We start from the raw sequence: 22,273 nt of genomic DNA, 5'->3' as shown, positions 1-22,273 counted from the left end.
CACAGCCTACCACCAGATACAGTGTGCCACTTGCCACCAGCAGCCTGCCACCAGATACAGTGTGCCACTTGCCACCAGCAGCCTGCCACCAGATACAGTGTGCCACTTGCCACTAGAAGCCTGCCACCAGATACAGTGTGCCACTTGCCACCAGCAGCCTGCCACCAGATACAGTGTGCCACTTGCCAACCACCAGATACAGTGTGCCACTTGCCACCAGCAGCCTGCCACCAGATACAGTGTGCCACTTGCCAACCACAGCCTACCACCAGATACAGTGTGTCACTTACCACCAGCAGCCTTCCACCAGATAGTGTGCCACTTGCCACCAGCAGCTTGCCACCAGATACAGTGTGCCACTTGCCACCAGCAGCCTGCCACCAGATACAGTGTGCCACTTGCCACCAGATACAGTGTGCCACTTGCCACCAGCAGCCTTTCACCAGATATAGTGTGCCATTTGCCACCAGCAGCCTTTCACCAGATATAGTGTGCCACTTGCCACCAGCAGCCTTTCACCAGATATAGAGTGCCACTTGCCACCAGCAGCCTGCCACTTCCTCCAGGACTCTTCCAGGATGGGTAGAAGGGACAGGGCCTGCATAGTCAAACAAATCCCTGAAGCCCCCACCCCTCCTGATCTGGGATGGTATGGTTGTGTGTAAAATGAATGCCAGGAGTATTGATCAGACCAAGTTCTATAGAGGGTTGTGTGTGCAAGCCTTTGGGCTCACACTGGTTTGCTGCAGTTTGGGCGCACTGCTTGTGTATCTGCAGTTTTAGCTTGCAGTCCTATTGATTTTGGTGCGCTTTCAGAAAAAACATGCAACCTAATAGAAATCAATAGGACTGTGGGTAAAACGCAGGAAAACTGTGGATACACCAAGCAAAGCAGTGTGAACCCACCTAAAAGCACAAGGAGCCGAGTCTACATATTGACTGCAGTTATAACAGCCATTGCTGAAGATAAAGGTAAAAGAGGGGGAGAGAAGGGAGATAAGAGTCCAGTCACTGAGCTCACACTTGGATGGGAAGCTTATCACTCACATATCTGTTCACCTTCTATCTGCCGGCTGCTCTGTTCATAATTTCCCAGCCCACACGGCTCCTTCACTGCACACAGAGAGAAAGGGGAGAGGGGAGGGGGAAGGCAGAGCCATTTGTGTAGGGGGGGAACTGTGCACTTTAACACTGTAATAAACACAGTGAGCCAACACAGATGCAGCCAGACACCCCTCCATTTACACACAGCTTCTCCTGTCCCATAGAAGTTTATGGAAAGGAGAAATCAGGCTTATACTGCTGACTGGGAGGGCCGATTTTAAGGCAGGGGCCTGGAGCTGCAGCTCCATCAGCCCCTATGTTAATCCGGCCCTGCCAGTGTGTCACCAATATGGTATTTGTATATTGAAATCATATCCCCTCTCAAGCGTTTCTTCTCCAGAGAGAATAAGTTCAGTGCTCGCAACCTTTCCTCATCTTAACTAATATCCTCAGGACTCTTTATTAGCTTTGTTGCCCTTCTTTGTACTCGCTCCATTTCCAGTACATCCTTCCTGAGGACTGGTGCCCAGAACTGGACAACATACTCTAGGTGCGGCTAGACCAGAGTCTTGTAGAGCGGGAGAATTATCGTTTTATCTCTGAAATTAATCCCCTTTTTAATGCATGCCAATATCCTGTTCGCTTTGTTAGCAGCAGCTTGGCATTGCATGCCATTGCTGAGCCTATCATCCACTAGGACCCCCAGGTCCTTTTCCATCCTAGATTCCCCCCAGAGGTTCCCCCCCAGTGAGTAGATTGCATTCATATATTTGCCATCCAAATGCATTATTTTACATTTTTTTTCTACATTGAACCTCATTTGCCATGTAGTTGCCCACCCCATTAATTTGTTCAGATCTTTTTGCAAGATTTCCACATCCTGCGGAGAAGTTATTGCCCTGCTTAGCTTAGTATTGTCTGCAAATACAGGGATTGAACGGTTTACCCCATCCTCCAGGTCGTTTATGAACAAATTAAACAGGATTAGTCCCAGCACAGAACCCTGGGGGACCCCACTACCCACCCCTGACCATTCCATGTACTCCCCATTTATCACCACCCTCTGAAATCACCCTTGTAGCCAGTTTTCAATCCATGTACTCACCCTATGGTCCATGCCAACGGACCTTATTTTGTACAGTAAACGTTTATGGGGAACTGTGTCAAATGCTTTTGCAAAATCCAGATACACCATGTCTACGGGCCTTCCTTTATCTAGATGGCAGCTCACCTCCTCATAGAAGGTTAATAGATTGGTTTGGCAAGAACAATTCTTCATGAATCCATGCCGATTACTGCTAATGATACCGTTCTCATTACTAAAATCTTGTATATAGTCCCTTATCATCCCCTCCAAGAGTTTATATACTATTGATGTTAAGCTAACTGGTCTGTAATTCCCAGGGATGTATTTTGGGCACTTTTTAAATATTGGTGCTACATTGGCTTTTCTCCAATCAGCTGGTACCATTCCAGTCAGTAGACTGTCAGTAAAAATTAGGAACAATTGTCTGTCAATTACTTGACTGAGTTTCCTAAGTACCCTCGGGTACCTTGTGAAGACTGAGGGGAATAATAAATTCAATACCTTCGCCATCTACTCATACTTCGTAACCAGATGTCCTTCCTCATTCTTTATGGGACCAATATGGTCTGTCCTCCCTTTTTTACTGTTTACATACTTAAAGAATTTCTTCAGATATTTTTTGCTCTCTTCCGCTATGTGTCTTTCATGTTCTTTCTTAGCTGTCCTTATTGCACCCTTTACATTTCTTGTTGCATTCTTTATAAAGTCTGAATGCTGATAATGATCCCTCAACCTTGTATTTTTTGAAGGCCTTCTCCTTTGTTTTAATGTGCATTTTTACATTGGAGTTAAGCCATCCAGGACTTTTGTTCGCTCTTTTAAATTTATTACCCAATGGGATGTATTGGCTAATGCCTTTATTTAATATGCTCCTAAAGAAAACCTATCTCTCCTCCGTGTTCTTTGTTCCTAGGATTTTATCCCAATTTATGCCTTCTAGCAAGGTTTGTAGTTTAGGGAAGTTGGGTCTTTTGAAATGCAGTGTCTTTGTATTCCCCTTATGTTTCCTATTTGTGTGATTTATTTTGAAGCCAATTGACCTGTGATCACTGTTACCTAAATTGCCCACAACCGTGATCAGGTCTGTATTGTTGGTAATCAGTAGATCCAGTAACGCTTTATTTCTAGTTGGTGCGTCTACCATATGATAAAATTGTCCTGCAAGACATTTAGGAACTAGCGAGCTTTAGATGAATGCACGGTTCCCTCCGCCCAGTCTATGTCTGGATAATTAAAATCCCCCATAATGATAACACTTCCCATCCTTGCTGCTAATCCAAATTGTGATAGAAGATCTGTCTCCCCTTCCTCCCTCAGGTTAGGGGGCCTATAGCATACTCCCAGTATTATTTTCCCATTAGCTTCATCCCTTTGGAGCTCAACCCATAAGGATTCCACCTCCTCCCTAGCTCCCTTAGTGATGTCATCTCTCATATTCACTTGTACATTATTCTTGATATATAGGCATTATGTACATTTAGGAAAGAGACCATGCCTTTTTAAAAGCAATCTACTGAGCTGGCCAGAACCAGCTCTTGGGGGAGTCTATTCCACATTTTCCTGCATATTCCAGATGAGGTCTAGTGATTTGTACAGAGGAAAAAAGATATCTCTCTCTCTGCAGTCCATACCCCCCTAATACAAGAAAGGACTGTGCTCACTTTGGAAACCACAGCCTAGTATTGCATGCTATTATTAAGCTTATGATCTACCAAAACACGCTGATCCTTCTCCACCATTGATTCCCACAGGTTTTATGGTGTTAGGTCTTAGGTTTTAGGGTTTATGCTCCTCTGACTCCTGGTTTTCAGAATCTGAACTTCGCTGTAGGTGTGGCACATCAAGCTCATGAAAAAAGATGACCAAATTGAATTGAATAACTATAAAGAGCAGCTTTTCTACTACTGAGTAGCAGAATGGGAAGTGGTCAGCAATCTTGCCTTCTGGCTCTACATCTTCTACATCTCATAGTACATACAGTTTCTCCCAAAAGTGATTACACACCTCACATTTTTGTCAATATTTTATTCTTTTTATGTGACAACACTGAAGAAATGACACTTTGCTACAATGTAAAGTAGAGAGTGTACAGCTTGTATAACAGTGTCAACTTGCTGTCCCCTCAAAATAACTCAACACACAGCCATTAATGTCTAAACCACTGGCAACAAAAGTGAGTACACCCCTAAGTGAAAATGTCCAAATTGGGCCCAATTAGCCATTTTCTCTCCTCGGTGTCATGTGACTTGTTAGTGTTACAAGGTCTCAGGTGTGAATAGGGAGCAGGTGTGTTTAATTTGGTGTTATCGCTCTCACTCTCTCATACTGTTTACTGAAAGTTCAACATGGCACCTCATGGCAAAGAACTTTCTGAGGATGTGAAAAAAAGAATTGTTGCTCTACATAAAGATGGCCTAGGCTATAAAAAGATTGCCAAGACCCTGAGACTGAGCTGCAGCATGGTTGCCAAGACCATACAGCGGTTTAACAGAACAAGTTCCACTCAAAACAGGCCTCGCCATGGTGAGTGCTGCCAGTATTGCTGCAGAGGTTGAAGGGGTGGGGGGTCAGCCTGTCAGTGCTCAGACCATACGCCGCACACTGCATTCATTTGGTCTGTCGTTCCAGAAGGAAGCCTCTTCTAAAGGTAATGCACAAGAAAGCCCGCAGTTTGCTGAAGACAAGCAGAATAAGGACATGAATTACTGGGACCATGTCTTGTGGTCTGATGAGACCAAGATAAACTTATTTGGTTCAGATGGTGTCAAGCGTGTGTGGCAGAAACCAGGTGAGGAGTACAAAGACAAGTGTGTCTTGCCTACAGTCAAGCATGGTGGTGGGAGTGTCATGGTCTGGGCCTCCATGAGTGCTGCCGGCACAGTGGAGCTACAGTTCATTGAGGAGATCATGAATGCCAACATGTACTGTGACATACTGAAGCAGAGAATGATCCCCTCCCTTTGGAGACTGGGCCGCAGGGCAATATTCCAACATGATAACGACTCCAAACACACCTCCAAGACAACCACTGTCTTGCTAAAGAAGCTGAGGATAAAGGTGATAGACTGGCCTAGCATGTCTCCAAACCTAAACCCTACTGAGCATCTGTGGGACATCCTCAAACGGAAGGTGGAGGAGCGCAAGTTCTCTAACACCAACCAGCTCCGTGGTGTCATCATGGAGGAGTGGAAGAGGACACCAGTGGCAACCCATGAAGCTCTGGTGAACTCCATGCCCAAGAGGGTTAAGGCAGTGCTGGAAAATAATGGTGGCCACACAAAATATTGACACTTTGGGCCCAATTTGGACATTTTCACTTAGGGGTTTACTCACTTTTGTTGCCAGAGGTTTAGACATTAATGTCTGTGTGTTGAGTTATTTTGAGGGGACAGCAAATTTACACTGTTATACAAGCTGTACACTCACTACTTTACATTGTAGCAAAGTGTCATTTCTTCAGTGTTGTCAAACGAAAAGATATAATAAAATATTTACAAAAATGTGAGGGGTGTATTTACTTTTGGGAGATACTGTATGTGTTAACTGGTTTCCCTGTGCATTTTTAGTATTCTAGTTTCTTTCTACAATCCACAAAAGATTTAAAAAAAAAATAAGTGCATTTAAAGACAAGGGTGCAAAGGATGCATGTAGTCCAAAAACACCATATTGGCAAACCTGTTTTTATCCTTTATTTGGAGTAGATCTGCAATATTCATAATAATACCAATGACAACAAATTTACATAAAAACCAATGTAATTACAATACAATTCCAAATAACTGAAAACACTAGAACCTTATATTTAACTATTTGACCTTCAAAAAAACATTTTTCTAAAGGCATTACTGCCTAAAGACCCATGAAACTACAAAAAAAATCTAGAAATCTGGTGTATGACATAACTCATTTGAGTTAGCCTTCCATCAACTTATTTTTTAGGCAATTATTTTTATGTAATCAATCATATCAAGATTGTCAAATTCATATTCTTTTCCTGCATCCTAGGTAGGAGCAAAATTGTTTTAAATGATACATTTAAGCCTTTCAATTAAACCAATTGCCCAACCTGTAGTTCTGTTTCAAAGTATTTCAACATTTCTGCAGTTTAATAGCATGTGATTTATGTTTGGAATTGGGGTCCCAACTTCAAGCTGTGACAGCTACTATTAACTTTCTAATCAGAGTATCTAGCTGTAGAAATAAAGGTCCTATTACTAAGCCCCCAGGTATTCTTCTCTAAAGTCAGTTCCCACAACGAATCCAGGAGGAGACCGTCCCGCTTCAGATGACAGGTCAGCATCTCCTATTCTATCCCCTGTGATCCCCACCACTGACACTCAACTTAGCTGCAGCCATACAAGGGAGACAGGCGGTAACATGGAGGAATCCCTAAGAGACATTGTGTCTGGTCTGCCTACAAGACAAGATCTACAGGAAATGGCAGCATCCATTGTCAATGCACTCTCCAGGGAACTACATGACTTGCGCCAGCAGGTAAACACGGTAGATGAAAGGGTCACTGTTTTAGAGACCTCAGCATCCACATCGGACGCCCGGATTGCCGCTATAGAACAGGAACAGCGTGGCTTTCGCCGCCATCTTGTGGACATACAACTTAAGCTGGATGACGGCGAGAACAGGAGCAGACGTAATAATTTGCGCCTCCGCGGCATCCCTGAAGCCACCATGGGATCAGATCTCCGTGCAACGGTGGCGGCCATCCTGAACCAGGTCCTTGGAAAACCACCGGCAGCGGAACTGGAGCTGGACAGGGTCCACCGCATCCCAGGCCCCAGGACTCCCCCCGCAGCATCTCAAGATCCTGATGCCACAGACCTCCCACGGGATGTTCTGTGTAGGGTACACTTCTTCACCATAAAGGAGGAAATCATGCGGTTGGCCTGGGAGCGCGGCCCCATTGACTTTGATGGCGCATTGATCCGGATCTACCCGGATATTTCCAGGCAAACAAGGGCAATGCGAGGCCTTATGAGACCGCTGCTGGAGGTCATCCGGGCGGCAGAGGCGACGTACCGCTGGGGCCACCCTTTCCACCTAATTGTGCGAAGGCAGGGAGTAGAATTCTACCTACGCTCTCCAGACCAACTTCCAGACCTATTCAGCTTCCTAGCCAAACCCCCTGTTAGTGTCCCCAATTGGTTTGACTACCTGTTGTCACTGGAGGCCTTGGGCCCACCTCTGCCCAGGCCACAGCGTTCCCGTAGACCACGCTCACGAGCAACCAGTCGAGAGTCTGCTAGACCTCACCCGAGGTCCGCCGAAGCGTAACTTCCTATCTTCCCTCAAGACCCGGTAAGACCAGATGAACGCTCATGTTACATCACCCCACTGAACCTCCAAGATCATTAAAACATACTTTCCAAGTGGCTTGTAAAGCTGGGTTCCTGAGTGTCTTTCTTGGGCCGGTCTAGACTACCCTACCTTGTGTAACCTCAGGAATAATGACCCTCGGATATACCTACAACTCCCACTCCGGAATTAAGGGATGTCGGCCATTACCCACCAGCTTAATCATTAAGGGGCCGGACTGTCGCGGACTCGTGCCAAGCCTTGTCTGGCACTACGCCTCCATCGCACAGGCCCACTACCAGTGATGGATGAGGGAGACGGATGCAACAGGGAGATCAGTGACTTAGACCCCAGCCATGGCACCTCAAGATGGATACGCAGAACTTTATCACCGCCTGGAAAAATTGGCCCTCTACTCCCAGATAAGTGTCCTGAGGGCCTGGTCTGTTTATTTGCCTACCTTCCATTTGGCCTCATGTTTGGTTATGTACCCCCCCTATTTGCTAAACAACTTAGTAGTTATACGGGGCACCCCTGGGACCCCTCACCCTCCCTAGCTTCGTTCTGAAGTATGTGCAGGTTGTCATGCATTAGGAGGGGGAGGGAGGCTCAGGGCCGTAGTGGGTAACAATCCCAGGGACGTGACAATAGTTGATGACGTACCTTTTAAGATATGTTATGTTTTGTTGTTTAATTTCTTACTGCTCTTCTACTACATTGTTTTATCACTACACTGTATTATATTTACGCTACTGGTAGTAACCTCGCCTTTCATGATTCGCCCCGGTACCCCCGGGTGGGAAGGTGGAGGACTCTTGATGCTGGTGTTGCGGGCCTGGCCGTGAGGCGTCGGGGCGGACCCCACTGGTAATGGCTATTGCCTGTGTTGGCAGGGGGGATCGGTCTGACGTCCATGAGCCTCCTGGGAGCACCTTCATCTAGTGGTCGCGGCAGAGGATGTTTTTGTCAGCCATGATGCAGGTACCAACCACTGAAGGGTTTTCTCAGCTGTTATGGTTCTTAAGTTAGACACTCTATAATTCTCAGAGGCGCTACCCCCTCACATCTCCACATATTTTGTCTATTTAAATCACTGCCTAAACTCTATTTACTTTAGAGTAGATTACAACGCTCTTCTCACCCCCACATTAGGGCGGACCCCTGTGTAGACACCTTAGTGTACACCAGGGGCCCATAGTCAGTCTAAGACAGAAACCGTTTACTCCCCCTACCCCATCCTTCCTCCCCTCCCCTTTCCCTCTCCCTCCTCTCCCTCCCCTCTGGTCTATTTTCTCAAATTCTTACCCTCTGCCTGTAGGGGTGTCTGCTGTTGGGACTTTCCCACACGCATATTGACTTCCATTTCCCTGCCAGAAGGCATGATGGGCCACCTAAAGATTACCTCGCTAAACGTGCGTGGCCTTAATGTGCCAGAGAAGCGCTCGCAGCTTTTGACTGACCTGCGCAGGGGCAAAACACATGTCGCTTTTCTACAGGAAACGCACTTCCGTGCAGACTCCATACCCAGGCTGACTAACGGGGCCTTCCCGGTAGCATATCATAGTGTCTCTCCGGTCTCCAAATCGAAGGGGGTTAGTATTATCTTGGCCAGGTCGGTTCCTTGGGTGTTTGAGGCACAGCGAGCGGACGAGCAGGGTCGTTTTCGTCTCCTAAAGGGAAGAGTGTCCGATCTGCGGGTTACCTTCGCAAACGTTTACTTTCCCAATGTTAACCACCCCCAATTTCTACGGAAGCTTCTTTCGGAGCTCCTGGAGTTCTCGGAGGGGATGCTTATTCTCGGCGGAGACCTTAACTTCGCCATGGATCCAGCCATGGACGTCTCGCGGGGAGCCTCCCATCTGTCTTACTCCTGCCTGAGGCATCTCAAGGCGGACTTGCACACCCTACAACTTGTTGACCCTTGGCGGCTGCTCCATAACCAAGATAGAGACTATACATTTTACTCCCAGGTGCACCACACCTACTCGCGGTTAGATTACATATTGCTGTCACATAAAGATCTTGCCAAGGTAGTCTCTACATCCATTGATGTCATATCCTTCTCGGACCATGCCCCCATTCACTTGGTCCTCCAGTTGGGGCCAGTGATTCAGTTTCCTCCCTCTTGGCGACTAAACGAAGCATTGCTTCAATCGGAGGAAACACGTGCGGAGCTACTGAGAGCGCTGCGGGAGTACTTCTCCGTCAACGAGGGATCAGTCCCCAACCCCCTTGTGATATGGGAGGCCCACAAGACGGTAGTGAGAGGGATATTAATCAAAATAGGGGCCCGACTTAAACGGGACAGATTGAAACGCACGGAGGAACTAATTGCACTGATTCGTAAGCTGGAAAGTGTACATAAGGCTAGCCTTGCTCGTACAACCTTGCGGGATCTACAGAGGGCTCGGGAGGAGCTTTGCACTCTCCTCTTCCAGAAGACCAAACAGAAACTAGCATGGGCACGTCGTACTATGTTTGAGTATTCAAACAAACCAGGGTCACTTTTGGCCAGAGCCCTGCAGGGCCCTCGCACGAAAACATACATCCCACACATACAGTCGTCTACAGGACAGAAGCTAAATACCTCCTCAGAAATGGCGGAGGAGTTCCGCTCCTTCTATACAGGCCTCTACAACCTAGACAGATTGCAACTCACGGGTTCCCCTGGGGAGGGCAGGCATACCCCTCAATCTTATATAGCTGCCTCAGGCATGCCATCACTACCTGAAGAGGTAAGGGAGGAACTGGACGAACCCTTGACTGTAGAAGAACTGGGAGTTGCTTTGGCCTCCTCGAAACCAAAAAAGGCCCCTGGCCCCGATGGTCTAACCCCAGTGTACTACAAAACCTTCTTTGACTTACTGGCGAAGCCCTTAGTTTCTGCCCTCAACACCCTTACGGAGGGGAACCTATTCCCCATAGACACCCGTAGGGCCTACATATCCCTCATCCCGAAAGAAGGTAAAGACCCACGACTTTGTGGGAGCTATCGCCCAATTGCCCTTCTGAATTCGGATCTCAAGCTCTTCGCAAAAATTTTAGCCAATAGACTGCTCCCCCACATTCCGAATCTGATTCATAGAGACCAGGCTGGTTTTGTACTGCTACGTGAACCAAGGGACAATACTATAAGAGTCATCAACCTGATACACTCGGCGAGGATCACCAAACGGGCCCTTCTCCTGCTGTCAACTGATGCGGAGAAGGCCTTTGATCGTGTTGACTGGTCCTTCATCCGGGCAACTCTAGAGCACATAGGCCTTCGTTCCTCCATGCTACGGTGGATCCTTTCCCTATACACGCACCCCACCGCGTCGGTTAGGGTAAACGAGAAGAGGTCAGACTTTTTCGACATCCGGAATGGCACGCGTCAGGGATGCCCCCTCTCCCCTCTGATCTTTATCCTGTCCCTAGAACCTCTTCTGTGCATGATAAGGGCAAACCCAGACATTCTAGGCTATCCGAAGCCCTCGGGCCCCCACAAGGTGGCTGCTTTTGCAGATGACCTAATTTTCTTTCTAACAGAACCCCTTACCTCTCTCCCTAACCTGCTTGGATCCCTTCAAGAATACGGTAATCTCTCATCGTTTCAGATCAATCTGACAAAATCCTCCATTCTCAACATAACGGTAGATAAGGGAAATGTCCAACGTTTACGCGCGTCCTTCCCATTGAAATGGGCAACCAAGCATATACGTTATCTAGGAGTCGACATCACCTCAGATCCGGCTGAACTGTACTCGGCTAATTATACCCCTTTACTTCTACGCCTTAAAACTGACTTGGCACTCTTTGACGCTGACATGGTTTGGCAGATGTAGCGCTCTCAAAATGACTTTGCTACCAAGGGTGCTATACCTGTTACAGGCGCTTCCCATCCGACTACCGCCAGCATTCTTTAAACAAATCAACTCCATGTTTCGGGCTTTTGTCTGGTCCCACCACAAACCTCGTGTTAGACTCCAACTTCTTTATCTAACAAAAAGCAGGGGTGGGGTTGGTCTGCCGGACATAAAGGCTTATTACAGAGCAGTTCACTTAACTAGGATGGTGGACTGGCACTGTCATGCAGAGGCGAAGCACTGGGTCGCCATGGAGGAGGAAGACTCTGGGGGGTCGGCCATGAGTTGGCCCTGGATTGCCTCACCACTCCCAAAGGATCTAGTGGAGCACCCTACCTTGGGCAGCACCCTAACAGTGGTTAGAGATGCTTTTCGGCGCTCTTCAGTGTCCCCGCAGCCATCTCCCATGGTTCCGATTATAGGTAACCCGGAATTCTTACCTGGAATTCAGAATCCACAACTTAAGCGACTGGCAATGGGCACTAAATGCCGCCTACACGATTTTTTTTGGGACCCAATGGCCAACTTTCCTTAGAAGCTGGAGCATTGGTGACAGACCCCCCCCTAGACTTTTGGAGTGGCCTCCAGCTGCGGAACTTTCTGCGCAGCTGTCTGAGGAAACCAGGCATTACCCGTAATCTCACTGAACTGGAACTCATTTGCCAGCGTAGGGAACCGATTCGACATTGTCTCTCACTGATGTACTCATCCTTAACCCAACCAGAGGAAGGGTACGTTCCTCAGTTCCTCTCCAAATGGGAGGCGGAGCTGGGAGTCCAATTCACTGGGGTGCAGAGACAAAAAATTCTCTACTTCGCCCAGAAATCCTCAATTGCCACTAGGGTTCAGGAAACCTGTTACAAAATCATGACACGCTGGTACAGAGTCCCTGCCATCTTGCATCGTTTCTTCCCTCAGGTGCCCGGCTTATGTTGGCGCTGTGGCTCTGAGGAGGGGACGATGCTACACATCTTCTGGTCTTGTTCCAAGCTTGCCCCATTCTGGCACGGAGTGACACACACGGTCGGACATCTTACCGGTGTTTCCCTGGAAGACGATCCTGCAGCCTGCTTGCTCCATCTATCAGAACGACCCATTAAGAAATATAAGACCTCTCTCACCATCCAACTTCTGAATGCCGCAAAGGCCTGCATCCCTCTTTGCTGGAGATCGGAGAGACCACCGACACTATCCATGTGGTTTGCTAAAGTAAACGAATTAAGGGATATGGAGGATCTTACTGCCACCCTGCACAATAGAGAGGAGACCTTTCGAGAGACCTGGAGACCCTGGCAGCACTTTATTTACACGGAAGCCTATTTTCAGGAAATGACACAATCTAGCTAACTCCGCGGGTTGGCACCATCTCTCAGGCAGAGGGCACCACCCTTTACCCTGTTATATTGCACCTCTACATTCTTTCTTTTTTCGTTTCCTCTGTACTAATTCACTTCTTCCCCTCTACTTCCCCTCCTGTTCCCCCCTTCCTTCTGTATTTCCCCACCCCCTCCTACCCCGTTACATTTCTCTCCTACCCAGGGGGACACTAGTCTCTATATTATGCATCCTCATACTTGGGTTTCTCCACGGCCCAGATATAAAGGAAATCTTGTAGATCATTACCTGTTCAATATGTCCCAGGTATGGGTTTTACAGTCTTTTTGCCCCCTTGCTACCAACTATAGAAAAAACATTGTATCCCACTGAGTGACAATGACTAGTAGACAAGGAAGTTAGACATAAGCCAAACAATTCAGAACCTAGAGCGCCGCTCAGATCTCATCCATTGACAGTATTGATAATTCGGGGGACCACCCCCACATACTTTAACTGTGGTGCTTGTTTTAATAACCAGATCTGTCGATCTTGTTGGTTTCTTTTTTGACATAACTGTTTGCAATCATTTACCTGTATCACACTTGCCTGTCTCTTACATTGTTTTACAACAGATTATGTAACTGTCTGCATTTGCTCAGTGTCAAAATAAAGGAATTTTAAAAAAAAAAGTCAGTTCCCACAATTTAGCTGTGCATGGTTTCCATGTTTCTTTTTTTATGTTGCATTAAAATTTCAGCTGCTTTGTCTGGTAACCTATAATGAATGTACTCACAGGGATGTGTGCTCTGTTTCAAATTCTGCTTTATGCATTGGCATACCTCCATAGACCCTGTCTTTCCAGACAGTATAGTCACCTGGTGACTTGGCACCATCCACAGACAGCTTAACCCCTCGAAAATTTCAATTCAACACAATTTTGCTCACAAGTCCTTTGTGAGATCACTATAGCTCACTATATTTAGATATGATCATTGGAGGTGACTGTGTAGGCTGGATGTAGTCTTGTTTACGGGGGCTAGATGTAAGGATGATGGGTGCCTGTCATCACATTCTAAGCACTTTACTGCAGCCTTGCATTCTCTAGCAAAATGCTCAGTAGGGGCACAGCATCTGAAGCAGACATCATGGTTCCTTAGAAACTCCTTGCATTCTTTAAGGAGCTTTCCTTTGAAAGCATTACACTTTCTGAAAGGATGTGGTTTGTTTTGAATGAAACAGTAGGAGTTTGGGATATTTTGTTTTTGTTTGCTGCTGCTACTGGTACTGGAAGTATCACCTGACCTAACAGATACAATGTTCCTAGAGTCTCTGTACTTAGTAGTAATGTTTTCTCTTCCTATAGTTGGAAAGAGCTAGCTGAAAATTGGGAAGTTTGTATTGTTTATAGCTCAGTCTTTGATGAAAAGAAAGAGAAAGGTAGAAAGATAGAAAGGAGTTCTTCCTTCTATGTTGAACCCATTATTGCCAATTTTTCTTGGATATTATACGGTTTGTTTGCTATAACTGGGTTAACATTGTGTGCAGTGTCTACAAATTTAAGATCTAGTAGATTTGGGTCTACGTGGCAAATTTCAGCTCAAGAAGAATACGATCACTCAGTTCCTGGAACGTCTGGTTGCCTGTAATCGACAATCTAGGAAAATCCTGTCATTTTTTGAATAAGGCAAGTTATATTACCTTAGGGCTGCTTTAAGTCTGCCCCAATCTTTCCCATTCAAGATTAAGGTCTTTGTCTGGTTCATGGACATGAATCGTTTTATGTCTCTTAACACAGTCTGATGGCTGAAGATCTAACCATCTGATCAGCAGATTAAGCTCTTGCATACTGTAGGTGAAATGCTGAGATCCCAGACTACTGACTTGAATGTGTACCTTCAACTCTTCAAGTTCTTCAATCGATTGTCGAACTTCACGAGACTAGTGTTAATTAGTTGTCTGTGAGGTATATATCTTGCAAGGTCTGGTGTATCAGTTCTTTCAGCATTTTTCTTGTGCTCCTTCACAATTGCTGGAGGTTTTGGTATCTGATACCTGATATAAAGGTGTAGGGGTAAGGGAATAAAGTAGCAGATTCAGGTTCAGCCCAGGTGAAGGTTTTCCATCTGAAGTCTCATGTTGTGGGTCTCGAGAACTGTTTAACGAGTCTCAGGAGGTTTTGATTCAATCATTTTTATTGAACATTTATAAAGAAGAGTAACAGTCATAATATTTTTAGTAATGTTGTTATGATACAGATATGATTTATATTCCAGTATCTTATATCTACAGAGTATTAGACACATCCCATTGCTGTACTTTAGGTCAAATTCCTTGAAGTTAATAGAGCGTTACATCTAAAGGGTATTATAAATAAAGAAGGATCCCCCTCCGTGCCCCCCCCCCCCCCCCCCCCCATGGGATCAAGCTGCGCCTCAGAAGGGTAATCCTCTCTCAAACCGTACTTCTGCTACGTTAATATTGATCATTTACATTAAAAGGAGTATCAGAAATGAATACCTGTAGTTGAAAATACTTATAAAGGAAGAAATTATTACATATCGTTGTTTACAAAAATTTAGGTACTTACACACCGTAAGAGGAAGAAGAGAAGGCTTTCCAAGGGGACCAGTTGGACTCATAGTTAGAGGTGTTATCATCTTTGTATGCCATTATTCTTTCGTATTCAGCTATCATATTTATTTTGGCTCTTACATTCCTTACACTAGGGACATCCATAGTCTTCCATCTGTACATTATTGCTGATCTCGCAGCTAGCAAGATGTGTGTGGCAATAGACCTCACTGCTTTTGGGAATGATGACATATTGATGTTGAGTATGGCCTGTTCAATGTTCGGTTTTGAAAGGACTCCTGGCACTTTTGAGATCAGATTAAATATTTCTGACCAAAATTTGCGGAGATTGATACAGGACCACACCATATGTGACAGGGTGCCTACCTGCCTGCACCCCCTCCAGCAAAGGTTTGAATTATCCTTTGAAAACTTAGCGACTATATAGGGAGTGAAATACCACCTCAGCATAAGTTTTTGGGAAAGTTCTTCGTAGTTAGTCCACCTAGAATACTGATGATAGCATTTTATTGCACCCACCCATTGGAGTTCCGTGAATTCCTTACCCATTTCTTTTTCCCATTTTAGTAAGGGATTATACTTTGTGAATACGTCTTTCGAATTCAGTGCGTTATAAATTAGAGTGATACCTTTCAATTTGGGGTTGCAAGAATGAATGAAGTTCCAATTTTTTTTCTGAGATCGGTTTATGAGTGGCCTTTGTATTTTGATAAAAAGAGGAGATCTGGGTATATGTAAATATTTCTGTGTTTGGAATCTTGTACTTGTGTTGAATAGCTATAAAGGGCGTTATTTTGTCCCCTATTACGATGTCTACTAGACTTAGTATTTTGGCCTCTATCCAGTTGTCTAGCCGTACGTTAGGGACTATCCACCGTATGGTGTCTAAAGGGATAGGGACATTGGTTGTCGGGTAGAATGCGTTCCCCGTTGGGTTTAGGTCAGTCCAGGCCTGACGTATTGCTTGAATTGTTGGATGGTCTGCTAGGTCACTGTCTTTAGGTAAATTGGAGGCCATAAGAAGTGAAAGTGGGGAATTTTTATTTAGCCACGCAAGTTCTATTTGGCACCAGGGTTTGGTGGTGGGTTTGGCAAACCAATTTTTAAGTTGGTCTAAGATAGCTGCTATATAGTAGTCTTTTAGCACTGGTAAGCTCATACCCCCTAAAGATTTATGCTTGCTCTGTATGTGAGGCGAACATCTGGCTCTTTTCCCCGCCCACACAAATTTCGATAATTGTTTTTGCATAGTCGTCAAAAAGGGGGTGGGTAGTGGGATTGGCAGTGCTCTGAAGTAGTAAATTAACTTCGGTAGTATTAGCATTTTATATGCTGCCAGACGACCAGACCAGGTTAGGTAGTATTTCTGGATCTTAGAAAGTTCTTGTTTAAATGCGTTAGCTAGTGGAGTGTAGTTGACATGATATACATTTGTGAGGGGGTAGGTAAGTTAGATGCCTAAGTATGTGATGTTTTCTTTGGTCCAAGGGAGGACTCTTTTAAGGAATATTTCCAGGTTTTTGTTTATATGTATGCCCAATATATTTGATTTGGTAGCACTGACCTTGTAATAGGACACTTTACTAAACAGTTGCAAAATATCATGGGCAGCAGGAAGTGAAGTGGCCAGGTTTGACATGGAGAGGATGACATCATCTGCAAGCAGTGATATTGTATGCTGGTGTTTATGAGCTAAGATGCCCTGGATATTTGGATCTGACCAAATTTTCTCCGCTAGGGATTCCATAATTAAGGCAAAAATTAAAGGGGACAGAGGGAATCCCTGCCTTGTCCTATTTGTGATTTGGAATGTTTTCGAAAACATTCCTTCTGTGAAAACAAATGCTGAGGGAGAGGAGTATAATGCTAGTATTGGGCCGGGCAGTCCAAACTTCCCCAAGACCTCACCAAGATACCCCCAGTGTACTCTATCGAAAGCCTTCTCTGCATCCAATGTTAGAAGCAGAGAAGGCTCCCTTCTTTTCCCCACCAAATGTAGGAGGTTTAACATCCTTCTGGTGGCGTCTGTAGTCTGGCGACCCAATACAAAGGCCTCTTGGTCGTAATTTATCAATTTATGTAGCAGGTCCATTAGTCTGTGTGCAAGTAACTTAGCGTATAATTTAACATCGACGTTTAGAAGGGATATTGGCCTAAAGTTTTGTGGCAAGTTAGGTTCCTTGCCAGGTTTGGGAAGGGTAAATATTGTGGCTGTGAGCATTTCTGGAGGAAAACTTGCAGTGGCCTGTGCTGCTTCAAAGACTTGATGAAGATACGGTGATAAGATGGGACTGAACAATTGCTAGTATTCAGAAGAATATCCATCAGGTCCAGGGGATTTGTTGTGGGGGAGGCTTTTAATTGTATTTTCTATTTCCTGTATTGTGAGAGATTGATTTAAATGGTCCAGGTCAGTTTGAGATACAGTGGGCAGATTCACTGAGGATAGAAAGTCTGAAATTATGTCCGTAGTGGGTTGGAAGGTGGTCGGGTCTTTGTTAAAATTATACAATGTTTCAGAGTAGTCGCTAAAGGCATCTGCTATTTCTTTGGGGTTTGTAACTTTTGATTTGGTTTTGGGGGTTTACAAGGTAGGGGATTTTTTGTTTAATTATCTTTCCTTTCAATTGGTTGGCTAGTAATTTCCCCGCCTTGTTCCCATACCTGTAGGATAGAGCCTTTAAGGAACGCACCTGGTGGTCATGTTGGGCCACCAGATGGGTTCGAAATTCCTGTCTGGTAACGAACAGTGCCTCTCTGATATTTTGTGTTGTTTTTTGTTTATTAAGGTTTTCTAAGTGACTAATTTTCGTTAGTAATTCAGTAAGCCACTCAGACCGTTGTCTCCTTAATTTTGCACTCATTTGTATAAGCAGTCCCCTAATGTAGAAATTCCTTAAGTGCTTTTTTAATTTGGTCTTGGTTGTTAGGTTGAGACAGGGTATAAATGTCATTACGCAATCTGTTTGCCCTGGTTTCGGTATGACGATCTCCCACACTCATGGAGATTGGTGCGTGGTCTGACCACGTAATACAATGTATCTCTGACTTCACAACTTGCCATAAAACAAATTTATCAGAATTTACCAGAAACAAGTCTATACAGGAATATGTGTGATGAACACTGGAGAAGAACGTATAGTCTTTTTCTGATGAGTGTTGGCATCTCCACACGTCATGAAGACCTGAAGAGGACATGAATCGATCCAACGTTGCTCTGCGTTGTTGGTGCCTAGTGTCACTGGATAAATCCAGATCCTTGTTGGGTATTATGTTAAAGTCTCCACACATGAGTACAGTTCCTTGGCAGATTGTGGAGACTTTTTTCCAGATTTCTTTCAGAAAAGGTAGTTGCTTTGTATTAGGGAGGTACACATTAACCAATGTGTATTTGGTGCAATTTAGTTCACATATGAGGATTATGTATCTACCTAATTCGTGAAGGTATAGGTCTAGACTTTTGAATTGAATAGAGGCCTTGACAGCTATTGCCACTCCCCTTTTTTTGGATGGGCCATTAGCTCGAAATACATGGGGAAATCTACGTTGTTGGAAAGTGGGTGGCTTGTGGGAGACAAAATGGGTCTCTTGGAAGCAGATTACATATCTTTGAAGTTTAATTGCCTCTTTCCATGCTATTCGCCTCTTATGAGGACTGTTTAAGCCTTTAACATTAAAAGAGGTAATTTTAAGCGGCATTCTGTATCTTTGATGAGATCAGTTTATGGAGTGTATAGAGGTGTGTCGGTGGGATGTAGATTTACCTTTCACTGGAAATATGGTTGAGTCGATCTCTGTAGGTAGTTGAACGTTTAGAAGTTGAGGCATAGACCGTCTTTTCAAAACATAGAGATGGTAAGGTCCCTTGAATAGCCTTTGAATGAACAGTTATGTGAGAGACAAAAAGAAAAATAACAGTAAAGGAACTTGCGATTCTAAGGAGAATCTGTGCGGTAAGAACAACCGCTCAACTTAAGGGGTAACTGAGAGATTTAGTGGGCCTTCAGGGGAAGGATAGGTGTGCTAAACACAAGTAAGGAGTTCAGCCTGTTTCGGCATCAGAGTTGTAGCGAGATTGTACTAGAGGGCTGGTGTCATTTTCATCTATGGCTCCCGGATCAATGATTTGCCATTCTCGCATGAGGCGGAGGCCCTCTTTTATGTTGGTTATTAAATGTGTGGTGCCATCCTTTGTCACTAGTAGTTTCGCAGGGTACAGCCAGTGATCTTGTGGTTGTGCAGGGGTTTTGTTATTGTAGCCAGTTGTCTGCGTTGTTGCATAGTAAAGGCCGACAGGTTGGCGAAAAAGGACAAATCCTGCAAGTCAGGAGGTAGCGATTCACGGTGTCTGGTGGCCGCCATGAAGTAGTCCTTCGTGTGGTAAAAGTGGATTCTTACAATAGTGTCTCTGGGGAGATGGGAGGCAATGTGTTTGGGCCTTGGTAGCTTGTGTATACGATCTATTATCAGATCCTCCATGGGTGCATCAGGGAGAACAGCTTCCATGACAGTGACAAAGTATTCTTTTAGGTCGGGGGGGTTAACCTTCTCAGGGATCCCCCTAATTTTAATGTTATGCCTCCTGGACCTGTGTTTTAAATTTGCCAGCGTAAGTTTCATCTGCAGTAGTTCGTCATCTCTATCATTGTGAGCATTCACTAGGTCATTGAAAGTAGAGGCAAATTCTCCCATTTTTGCCTCCACATGGGAGACTCTTTTGTTTACTGTGAAGATGTCTGATTTGAATTGCTGGGTCAGTGCAAGAATGTCAGTATGCAGAGTAGACCTCAAGGATACTAACATATCTTTTAATGTAGTATCCATTACTGGCATATTGGTAGTGGGAAAGTCAGTGAGTGAGTCTTGCAGCTCCCTGGTATCATCCAGGGATGAATCCAGGCTTACCTCCAGGGTTTCTGCTATAGGATTGTCCATCTTCTGCCTGCTTTGAGCTGGGCTGGATGACACAGATGGTGGTGAGGAGAAGTTTCCTTTCCCTGGCTTGTCAGCGGTGCGGCCTGGTATCCTTCCTGGCGCCACGTTGTGCTGTGTGTGAGAGCCGCGTGTATGCTCTCCTTGCCTGCCGCTGCCGCCATCTTGGTTCATGTAACGGCGCTGCTGTATAAAATAGTCAGGCAGCTTACTCGGCTAACTGCCTTCCTTCCTCTTGTGAGATGGCATCTCGGGGGTTCCCCCGGTTCGTGCGGGGTAGTCGGGTGTGGGAAACGAGGCTTCCAGTCACTTTTATCCCCCTAAAGGCCCGTGGCGGAGAGGAGCTGTGTTAACTAGTGTCCATTCACTCCGCCGGCTAGCCACGCCCCCCCAATCTCAGGAGGTTTTGAGGGCTTTTGGTGGGCTGAACTTGAGAAGATCTACAATGGCACATGAACCACCACAGAGGATGTTAGTAACTCAGTAGGCAGAGAAGTGTCCAATGTGTCAGGGTGACCTGTGTGGTTATCTGCTGTAGCTTCTAGTGCTGGCAAATTCAATAAAGGCTGGAGTACTACTGCATTTAAAGCATCCTGTGCAATTGTGAGGATATTATTTTGGTTTGGGGCAAATTGCAAGTAACGTCTTGCAGGTTCAAAGAATGTTAAGAACGGTGGAATTCTGAGCTTAGCCAAGACTTTGACTTTTAGTTGTGCTTCTGCCTGCACTTATGCCTGAGTGGCATGTGCTTCTGGCTGGGCAGCTTGTGCCTCTGCCTGCACAGTGCCTGGGCAGCTTGCAATTCTGCATCCTCATGTGTGTCAGAGAAATGGCAGAAACCAGACTTGCCAGTATCGGCGCTTCCCTGTGCGCCTGCTTGGCAGAGAAGCGCTACGGCGCATACAGGTGCACGATACAGCGGGCTGACGTGTACAGGTGCACGATGCAGCAGATCGGCGCAGGCGCACGAGCACCATAGCTCGCACAACGTGAGAACCCCCTGGCGGGCCTATAAAAGGCAGTTCAGCCCCTTGCTTAATTGGTGGTTTTCTTTTCAGCTTCCAGTGTTCTTGTTCCAAGCTCTGTGTACCTTTGCCTGAGAAGAAACAAAAGAGAGAGGCGCCTCTGGGTGTAGACTTAAAACAATTTTATTCATAAAAAATATTGGCGGTCAAACTCACATTTTAGAAGTCATCAAAAGGCATGTAAATGTGAGCAGGTCATAGAAACACCATCCATCATAGGGTGTACATCAGATCAGTCTAAAACCCTTTTGCCGCTGGCTGGAGGCTCTGCCCGTGTGTGGAGAGAGGCACTGCTGAGATGTATGGCCGGCCGCAGCGGTGACAGGACACAAATCGAGGCTCAGAGCGCAGAAGGAAAACAACTGGCGAGGAGGGATGACGTCACTGGTCGAGCGACGCGTTGCAGGGCGTACGAGCTGCGGTGACGTGACAGCCGCGCCCCTTCATCAGGCTGTAGATGGATGGGATTGGGTGCTATAAAAATAGGAGATGGAAGGAAGGGCCGGGACAAGGAATGTGATGATAGGTCTAAGCGGAAGGAAAAGGAGGGACAAAACTGGAACTAAGGGGAATGGCCAGAATCAATGACGATCAGAAGTGTCAGCAGTGAAGTATAAAGCAGAATGGTAATCAGAAGCACCTCCCCCTTTCCCCCCCCTTTTCTTACCCACATAGGACCTGTATGTCTATTTTAGGTCCCTCATCGGGCTTTGTTATACGCACACATGCACACACATTCATATATAATTTTTATCATCATTATCATTTTAATATATATAAATCCTTTTTTTATATATATATTTTTTATATGATTAAAAAATCGTCCCGTCCCCCCCCCTTCTTTTTCCCATCATTATTACCCATTGTTTTTTACTATTATACATTATACATATACATATATACATACCTTTTCCCCCTCCCCCTCTTTCCTTTCCCCCCTCCCCATCCCCCCCCTTCTTTTCCCATCATAACTACTTAATGTTCCATACTACATATTATTTCACAGTATATACATATATATACTAATTGATTAATTTTTTAATATATTTTTTAATACATTTTTTAATTTTTTAACATCTAATCTTCACTTTAATCCTTTATACATCAGTTATTTTGATCAT

Source organism: Aquarana catesbeiana, linkage group LG13 (genome assembly GCF_042186555.1).
Source record: "Aquarana catesbeiana isolate 2022-GZ linkage group LG13, ASM4218655v1, whole genome shotgun sequence".
Taxonomy (NCBI): Eukaryota; Metazoa; Chordata; class Amphibia; order Anura; family Ranidae; genus Aquarana; species Aquarana catesbeiana.
The sequence above is the reverse complement of the archived record's forward strand: the minus strand, read 5'-3'. Positions refer to the sequence as shown.